Raw genomic sequence first — 9,463 nt, 5'->3', positions numbered from 1 at the left:
GTCTTAGTGCTGCCATGTGCTGGATCAAGCATTCTCGTTGGGTCTGGTGTTAGGTGGACAGCTCTCGCATAATTTGTTGTTACTGGGCTGTAGTAGCTGTGTCTGGTGCGGGTGCTGTTGCTGCTGACTCTCCAGCAGCCACTTCAGAATCTTGTCCATCTCCATCCTAGCTTGGCACGACCGACAAACAGAAGAGGCGACGTTCTACTCAGGCCTTTTAGCAGATCCCGGTTGTTGCTTGCATTCTCCACCAATTGTCACAGGGCAGGTACACTACTCCTGGGGGAATTCTGCACCACTGCACATGTGAAGAATTCATGTCTTCCGCAGAATTTTAGTTTTTTCCCCGCAGAAAACACATTCTGACCCAGAAGTGCTGCAGTTCTTCCTTTTGCCCACCAGAGGCCACTGTGGTGCCAGAATAGCCAACAGCATGAATTCAGCAGGCTGTTCTGGTGCCATAGTGGCCTCTGGTGGGCAAAAGGTGGAATTACATCACTTCTGGGGCACAATGTATTTTCTGTGGGGAAAAAAAATTCTGTGTGCGTGCAGTGGCACAGAATTTCCCCAGGTGTAGAAGTTCATCACAGCACCTGGTCCACAGAGACAGGTTAGGTCAGAGTGGGGCACACAGGGCTTCTGGGGGGGTGTCACAGATGGGGGTTCAGAAGGGCTAGTAGGGGAGACAGAGTGGGGCATGGACTCAGGAGCTAGTGTGACAGCGTTGAGCCAGGGGCTGAATGGGAGTGGGGTGCATGGCCACATGGGAAGGAGGCTGCAGAGACCCATCAGGATAGGGGTGTGTGTGGAGACAGGGGAAGATGTGCCTGACTGAATGGGAGAGGCTTGGGATCAGCCGGGGTCTGCATGGGGGAGGCTCCCCAACTCCCTAACAATCCTGCCCCCCCAAAAAAAACTGTTCCACACTTCTCCCACCCACACCCAACAACTCTCCAGGTTAACTCCAGGCTCCTTCCCTCTCCCTAGGTTCCTCCATTATCCCTGACACTCCCAAGCCTTTGCATTGCTTCTCATGAAATACAGTTCTGTATTGTAATTTAAATGAATTACTCAAAGTTTTGTATTAATTTGCCTAGTAATGAATATATTTATAAAAAAAAATGACCAGAATCTTTTTTTTTTGATCTGCATTGTTACAGACATACTTGCTGGCAGATATTTTGAAATAAATTACCAAAATAATTGAAACTGGCATGATTATATTGTGTTATTTTGACAAATAAAAGATGCAGAATTTTAAAATATTGTGCACAGAATTTTTAATTTTTTGGTGCAGAATTCCCCCAGGAATAGTATACCCTGTCACCTTTTGGAGAGGTTGATGGGGCATTATAGCTCCATGGGTGAGTCCAAATGACCGCCCTCTTCTGCAGGGCTGCGTGGCCTAGTGGCCAGAGTGAATATGGCAGCCCTTCTCTACAGGGTTCCGTGCCCTAGTGGCTGGGAGGAGGGGTAGGTTTCTAGGATGGGTGGCGTCTGGGCTGGAGGGACCCAGGCCCACCCTACTCCACTGGATCACAACCTAGGGCTCTGTCAGCGGCAAATGGATTCACCACTAGGTCAGCAGGGATCCTCCTGAAACACACTGCCTTTGTCCCGATTCCACAACTGGATCAATGTAAAGTTCCCCTGGGCTACCTCCTACTCTGTTTTCCAGTGCTACCATCCACAGGTCTTCTTGACCTCCAGGGTTGTCAGCTGGCAAAGATCCCAACAGTGCTGTCTCCTCTTGGGCTTCCATGGGCAGCTGGGTATCTGCCTGGGTCTTGGCATGCTTGGTCTCCAGGGTCTGGGGCTCCAGCAGCTCCCAGGAGGGAGCCTGCAATCTGCATCCTCCTTCCTCAGTGGTTAGGCCAGACTGAGCTGGGCTGCTTCCTTTTAGTCCGAAGCTCCCATTGGAGCATGCCTAGCAGTGGCGAAGGGATGTGGCTTCCTTAGCTCACAATATGAGATTAACCACTTTTTGTCCAGTGCAGGGCAGGTACACCCTGTCACAACTATCTTTAAATTACCTATGCAAGAGGGAGATAGGTAGATTTACAAAATATAAGCAGAACTAAATTAAAAGTTAGATCAATTTTGCCCCAGTCCTGCAAAGTTCTGAATCCTTCCAGAGAGGTGTTGAGTACCCTCCATTCATTAACTTTAGTGCAAGTTGAGTGTGCACAGTGCCTCAAAGGATTGTAGCTCAAAGGCTAATTAAAGGACAAACAACAAGCCAGACCTGGGACCAAAGTTTGATTATACAAAAACTTGAAAAAGAAAATAGGGAAAATGTATATTCAAAAAGATTTTCATCTTTTGGATGATTAATCCAGTAAATGGAATTACTGTAATGTAAAATAATAACTCTTGGGACAATGAGCCAATATAGTCATCACTTTCTAAATGGAATTGTCATACAGGAAACTGGCCAGGAAAAGCATTTTAGAATTAGTGAAGCCATCATATGCAGTGTGATCAAAATAAAACTATTGTAGAAGAGCTTTAGCTCCAGTGCATTTTACTAATGAAGACCATGGAGTAACACTTACCCTTCTATCGTGACTGTTGTATATTTAACTTTGGGAATGCACTTGTAATTTTTAAAAAATATCATGTTACACAAAAGGCGGGGAAGTATGGAGTGAATAGGAATTGGGTAGAATCCCTTTATACTTTCAAATAGTTTATGAGCAGGCACTCACTATCTTCTGTATTTCAGAAGCCACCAGAATCTAACCAGAGCAGCAGTGTGTATAATTTGTGAGCCCTCTAATGGCTTCTGAAACACAGCTGATAGTGATGGCCCTTAGAGGGACTATTTAAAGGGATACAACCCAATTTCTATATACATCAGCAGTTTTTCCCATTCTGGGTCCTCAGGGCAGAGGAGAAGACAATCTCCAATCTACAATGAGATGAAGAAAACTGCAGGAACCTAGTTCCATCTCAACTTCCACTGCAGATATGCATCCATAGATGTCAGTAAAGCAGCTGGTGGCTCCTTGAAAGCTATCCTTGCTGCCACAGCAACCAATGCAGCTGCCCACAAAAGTGGCTCACAGATGTAAAGGGTTGTATGCTCAGGGAGCAGCCTATCAGACCAAGCTCCTTTTCTATGATGTCAATGCCCTTATCACATGTGGCCCAAGCCTATTGCACCACCAATGGACAACCCCTCTCCAGCAGCAGTGAATGGAGACCAGAGAGAGGGGAGAAATAAATCCTGGCAGTATTTTAATATAATTTTATTTGGTGTTATAAGTGAAAGCATGAGAAGACTGATGTTTACAATTATCCACTCACACATAGAGCAGCTATGTGTACTACAACAGCACAGTTATATAAGATAAGGTGAAGTACTGAGTCATATCTTGACTTTTACTGATAATGCATTTTGGAGAGTATCTGTGAAACAGACGAAATCAGTATTCCTTTAGATCTCTGTGCAGTTGAACTAGTGCCACGTTTTACTAAATGACAATGTTATCTACATTAGAGAATGAAGAATTAGTGTTATGGTGCATATATTGATGTTGCTACTTCCCAGTGTTTTTGTTTCAGAAAAAAGTCTGATTAAATTTACTCATTCACATTTATACAAGACATAAAAATAGCTCTATGACATTTATGTAAAGTTAAATATAATATATAGATTAAATAACTGAAAAATATTCACACAGTATTCAGTGGGGAAGAAATATTATAGTTACATAAGATTCAGTTTTCTAAAACTAATCATCATCTAACATGCAAATAGAGTAAGTAGAGCTTCCTAATTACAATTTAGCTAAACTCTTTGAAATTCAATGAGAGTATATCATTTTATTAATCCTATGCTTGGTTTCTCATAGTTATGTCTTTGGGATTCTTGGTCCTTTGGGATTCAGTACCAGCTTTATTGAACAGGGATTCATGCCTCACAATAATTGTTTAAACTGCTCTTTCTTAAAATTACCAATATAAGTTACCTATTCATAATCAGTGCAATGCACTTCAACACAGAAGTTTTATAATATCAAAATTTAAAAGAGTGTGAAGTATCTAAAATCTTTAAAAAGTACACTTCTGTAAAGTAAAGTTAAATATATATTTAAATGTTTTAAGCACATACTACTTAGCTTCTACAGGTGGGATCCACAAAGGTTAGGTTTGTAACTGCCACTTTAGGTGCCCATGTTCAACATTTAGGCCAGTGGTTCTCAAACTTTTTTTACTGCTGACCCCTTTCACATAGCAAGCCTCTGGGTGAAACCCCCTTATAAATTAAAAACACTTTTTAATATATTTAGCACCATTATAAATGCTGGAGGCAAAGTGGGGTTGGGTTGGAGGTTGACAGCTCGCGATCCCCCATGTAATAACCTCACGACCCCCTGAAGGGTCCCTACCCCCAGTTTGGGAAGCCCTGATTTAGGCACTACTGACATCCACAAAATTCCTGCTTACCTGATGCATAATGCTGTAGGCACCTAAAGTCCCTAATTGCCTACATTTCTACCACTGAAGTCCACTGGGCACCTACACCTCAGCAGCTGGGTGTGGATACAGCTGCCTAAATCCTAACACCACCCAGATGCTTGGCACCTGATTCAAGCTCCAGTGGGATCACAGCTTAGAGACATTCCCCCACTTATCTTGCCTTTGAGGCCCAATCTAGTAGGTATGCTCAGAGCACTCACCTGGGAGGTGGGAGACCAAGTACAACTCCCTGCTCCACATCAGAGAAGGGGGGAAGGACTTGAACCAGAGCCATCCTCATCCTGGTTGAATGTTGTAATGTTGTAACCACTGGGAAAAAGTTATGGGGGTATTTACAGATGTCTAAAAATGTAGATAGGTATCAGGTGGGATTTTCAAGCTTTTGAAAAATCCCACTAGATGCCTATCTGTATCTTTAGGAACTTAAATAATGTTACAAATCTGGCCCAAAGAGCATACAAAATTAAACATAAACTTGACTCCAAAAGGTGTAGTTTAAATCTGTGCAGTCATATTGCTCTCATAGTGTCAGGATGGGAGACACTCATGTAAGTGTACCTTACATCATGGCCTGAAGACTGCCAAATCAACTCTCTGGCATACTACCAGAAGGGAGTGAATTCCAAACATGAAAACTCTGTTGCCATTTCTAGAAAGTTCAGTTTTAGCAACCAGCAGCATAAGCGTCCCAACAGACCTTAAATGCAGGGAGGGGTATAAGGAGAAAGGCAGTTTCTCCAGTAACTGGCTTCCTGGCCATTCGGGGCTTTTAATATGTATCCAACACCTTATCCACATAGTTACAAAGTTACATTTGGCTTTGACTTCTTTCTTCTTCTTCTTCTTCTTCTTCTTTTTTTTTTTTTTTTGCATTTCCATAGATTTTATTCTGCAAGCAGAAATGTTTCTTATTTCTATAGCTATTCATTTAGAAAAAAGGCCCATATACTATAATAACAATATATAGTAATAACAATAAGCAACAACTTCAATATCTATCTATATAATTTTGGACAAAGCAGGAAGCAAATTCTGACATATAGACTTGGCATGTAACTGCTGAAAAAGACAACTGAATTCAGTGCAAATGATGGCTGTGAAGAAAGAATCAGTTAAGCTTGGTCTTTTATGCATTTTAAAAATTATTTATTAAAATAGGGAGGATGGTACGGATCTGGGAAAAGTTGGAAGGAAGCTTTATTAGTATTAAGTAAAGAAACTTGGGTGGGGAAATGCTCCCCACCGCTGAACAAATCCCAAGAAGCCAACCAAGATTTCCCCATTTGCATACCTACCCTCAATGTTGGAGTCCCAGCAGAGCCACTTTGCAACCACTATTGCAGTATTAGGTACCATGTGCCCACAACACAGAAGTGGTTAGCCCGTAAATATACAGAGTTGCAGTCCCCTTCTACAGCTGTCAAGAAAACCCCAGCAGAGTTGGGCTCTGTGACAAGCAGGTATGCAGAACACCACAATGGTATGCAAGTCATAAACATCCTACATACCTTGTTCCAGAACTGCAGTACAAACGCGGAGGAAGAGACTAGATTTGACTTTGCGTTGAGTGAGCTTTTATGAAACATTTAACTTTTATTTTGCAGACTTCACATGGAAGTACTCAAAAAAGATTACTACACAATTGAGTCGTGAAAAAAGATTGAAGGAACCGTCCGCAATACACCGCGAACCAGTGAAGAATGAGAAAATTGCAGATATTTTATTAATAAACCAAAGCTTGTATAAGTTTTTGGTCCCTTGAGGCTTTTATATTTTCTATTTCTCATATTAAAGAAAATATGGCTCCCATGTCTCTGAAAGGTGGTTTCCCCCTCCCCTCTTAATAAAAAAGTCCTAAACTGAGCTAAATCATGTAATAGTGGTGTGATGTTGCACTCCATATGTTTTATGGAAATATGCTTATGACTATAAATATGATGTAACTGGAATATGCTTTATGCAAAAGGTCTCTTGTAAGGTATCATAACAAAGATTATAACCTACTGAATATACATCTCCTATTTGTATGTATGTATCACTCTTGTATCTGTAACTAGAAATATAAAGTATAACTCTGAGGTCCTACTGTAATTATGCAAAGTGTGGGCCATTGATGGTGGTTTAGAATCTTGATGGCTCCCACTGACTAGGACAATTGATTGTAAATGGCTCTGTTTACTTGTAAGCCTTCCTGTGTTCACGTAAGCCAGCCCAGGAAGAATGGAGGCTGGGGGTCTTACATATCACGATGCTGAAATCCATCTTAAATCTGGTACTTTTCCATTTAGAAGTAGGGGTGGGGGCCCAGAGAGACAAAAGATTCCCGCCTTGGGCCAAAGCTATAAAGGGGGTGGGACAGAACAAAGGGGGCTGCCAGTCATGAGAAATCCCCTAGTTACCACCTGAGCTAGAACTAACAAGGACTGTACCAGGAAAAGATTGGGCCCAGACTAGGAAGGAGTCTAGTCTGTGAAAGAAGTTTATTGGAACATCTCTGAGGGTGAGATTTTACCTGTAAATAGTTTCTTAATGTATTAGGCTTAGACCTGCATGTTTTTGTTTTACTTTGCTTGGTCATTACTTGAAAACACTTAAATACTACTTTTTATACTTAATAAAATCACTTTTATTAATTAATCCAGAGTAAGTGATTCATACCTGGGGGAGCAAACAGCTGTGCATATCTCTCTATCAGTGTTATAGAGGGTGGACAATTTATGAGTTTACCCTGTATAAGCTTTATACAGAGTAAAATGGATTTATTTGGGGTTTGGATCCCATTGGGAACTGGATGTCTGGGTGCTGGAGATAGGTAATCTGCTGAGCAGTTTTTGGTTAAAGTCTACAGCCTTGAGGCATGGACCAGACCTGGGTCTGTGTTGCAGCAGGCTAGCGTGTCTGGCTCAACAAGGCAGGGTTCTGGAGTCCCAAGCTGGCAGGGAAAATGGGCTCAGAGGTAATTCCAGCATGTCAGGTGACAGTCCCAAGGGGGTCGCTGTGACCAAACCTGTCACAAGTGGTCTCTGTTGTTAGTTGAACAACGAGGAGTCCAATGGCACCTTAAAGACTAACAGATTTATTAGGGCATAAACTTTCGTGGATAAAAAACAAAAGAGAGGGAAAATTGCTTTTGTAGTGAGCCAGCAGATCATCAACGATCTACAACCTATCCTGGAAAACAATCCCTCACTCTCACAGACCTTGGGAGGCAGGCCAGTCCTTGCTTACAGACAGCCTCCCAACCTGAAGCAAATACTCACCAGCAATTAGACACCACACCACAGAAACACTAACCCAGGAACCAATCCCTGTAACAAACCCCGTTGCCTACTCTGTCCCTATATCTACTCTAGTGACACCATCAGAGGACCCAATCACATCAGCCACACCATCAGGGGCTCATTCACCTGCACATCTACTAATGAGATATATGCCATCATGTGCCAGCAATGCCCCTCTGCCATGTACATTGGCCAAACTGGACAGTCTCTATGTAAAAGAATAAATAGACACAAATCAGACATCAGCAATGGTAACATACAAAAGCCAGTAGGAGAACACTTCAATCTCCCTGGACATTCAATAACAGATTGAAAAGTAGCCATCCTTCAACAAAAAAACTTCAAAAACAGACTTCAAAGAGAAACTGCAGAGCTACAATTCATTTGCAAACTTAACACCATTAATTTGGGCTTGAATAGGGACCGGGAATGGCTGGCTCAATACAAAAGCAATTTTCCCTCTCTTGGTATTGACACCTCCTCATCAATTATTGGGAGTGGACCACATGCACCCTGACTGAATTGGCCTTGTCAACACTGGTTCTCCACTTGTAAGGTAACTCCCTTCTCTTCACATGTCAGTATATTTATGCCTGTATCTGTAATTTTCACTCCATGCATCTGAAGAAGTGTTTTTTTTTACCCATGAAAGCTTATGCCCAAATAAATCTGTTAGTGCCACCAGACTCCTCGTTGTTTTTGTGGATACAGACTAACATGCCTACCCCTCTGGCACTTGGCACCATGTTGTTAGTTGGTGTAACCTAGCTTGCAGGCCTCTGGTGGTAAAAAGTCATTTTGGAACATAAAGCAGTAATACAAACCAAACCAACTCTTGCTCAGCATACATTTTCTGAGGATTATTTACTAGATGGATTCATATAACACACTAGTCAGAATTTAAAGCTGCTTTTCCTTGACAGTGAATCCCTCTCTGGTGTAGCTTTGCCAGTGGGTGTAGTGAAGCATAAATTATATTTCCTCATGATCATTGAATTAAATCTGGCCTATTATCTGGACCCTGTGTTGACTTTCAAAATTCTGCTGAAGCACAATTCCCAAAAGCACCACCAAGGGGTCAAATAATAACAACCTTTACAATACCAAAAATCAAATTCAAAATCTTGGATGAACACTTTAGGGATCTAGGGCACTCTCACTGCATGTAAATACTTTTGTGCTATTACCTCCTTCTCTCTAGGGATGCAGCATAGTATAGCACACTGGATCAGCAGAGTCTCATATCTGGTGTTTTATGTATAGCCCCTGCTCCTGGAGTCCTTTACATTTGTGAGATTCTCAGCTTTAATTTAAAAAATGGATGTGTCTAGCCCTTATTGTTGCAGAGAAAAGCTAGAAACATGGACACTATAGGGCCAAACCCCAGAAGACAAATAAAAGCACCCCAAGTTTTTATTTTTTAAAACCTCATGATTTGTCAGCCAATCTCAGGCTTTCAGGGTCGCTGTGTTTGAAGGCTTGAGGCTGGCAAACCTAGTAATATTTCCATTGGAAATAGCTCAATAGGCAGGTCTTTAAACAGTGGGGCAGGAGTGGAAGGCAGCCAAGGAAAATTTAGTTACAAATAGCCAGAGGGGACGGTGAAATCCAGCCCTGGTGTAAGCAGAGACTGTTCCCACTGTGGGGGAGGGGGGAGAAAGGTAGGAGTGAGGGGATGTGGGGAGGGGAGTGGCGCA

This window comes from Trachemys scripta, chromosome 3 (genome assembly GCF_013100865.1).
Source record: "Trachemys scripta elegans isolate TJP31775 chromosome 3, CAS_Tse_1.0, whole genome shotgun sequence".
Taxonomy (NCBI): Eukaryota; Metazoa; Chordata; order Testudines; family Emydidae; genus Trachemys; species Trachemys scripta.
The sequence above is the reverse complement of the archived record's forward strand: the minus strand, read 5'-3'. Positions refer to the sequence as shown.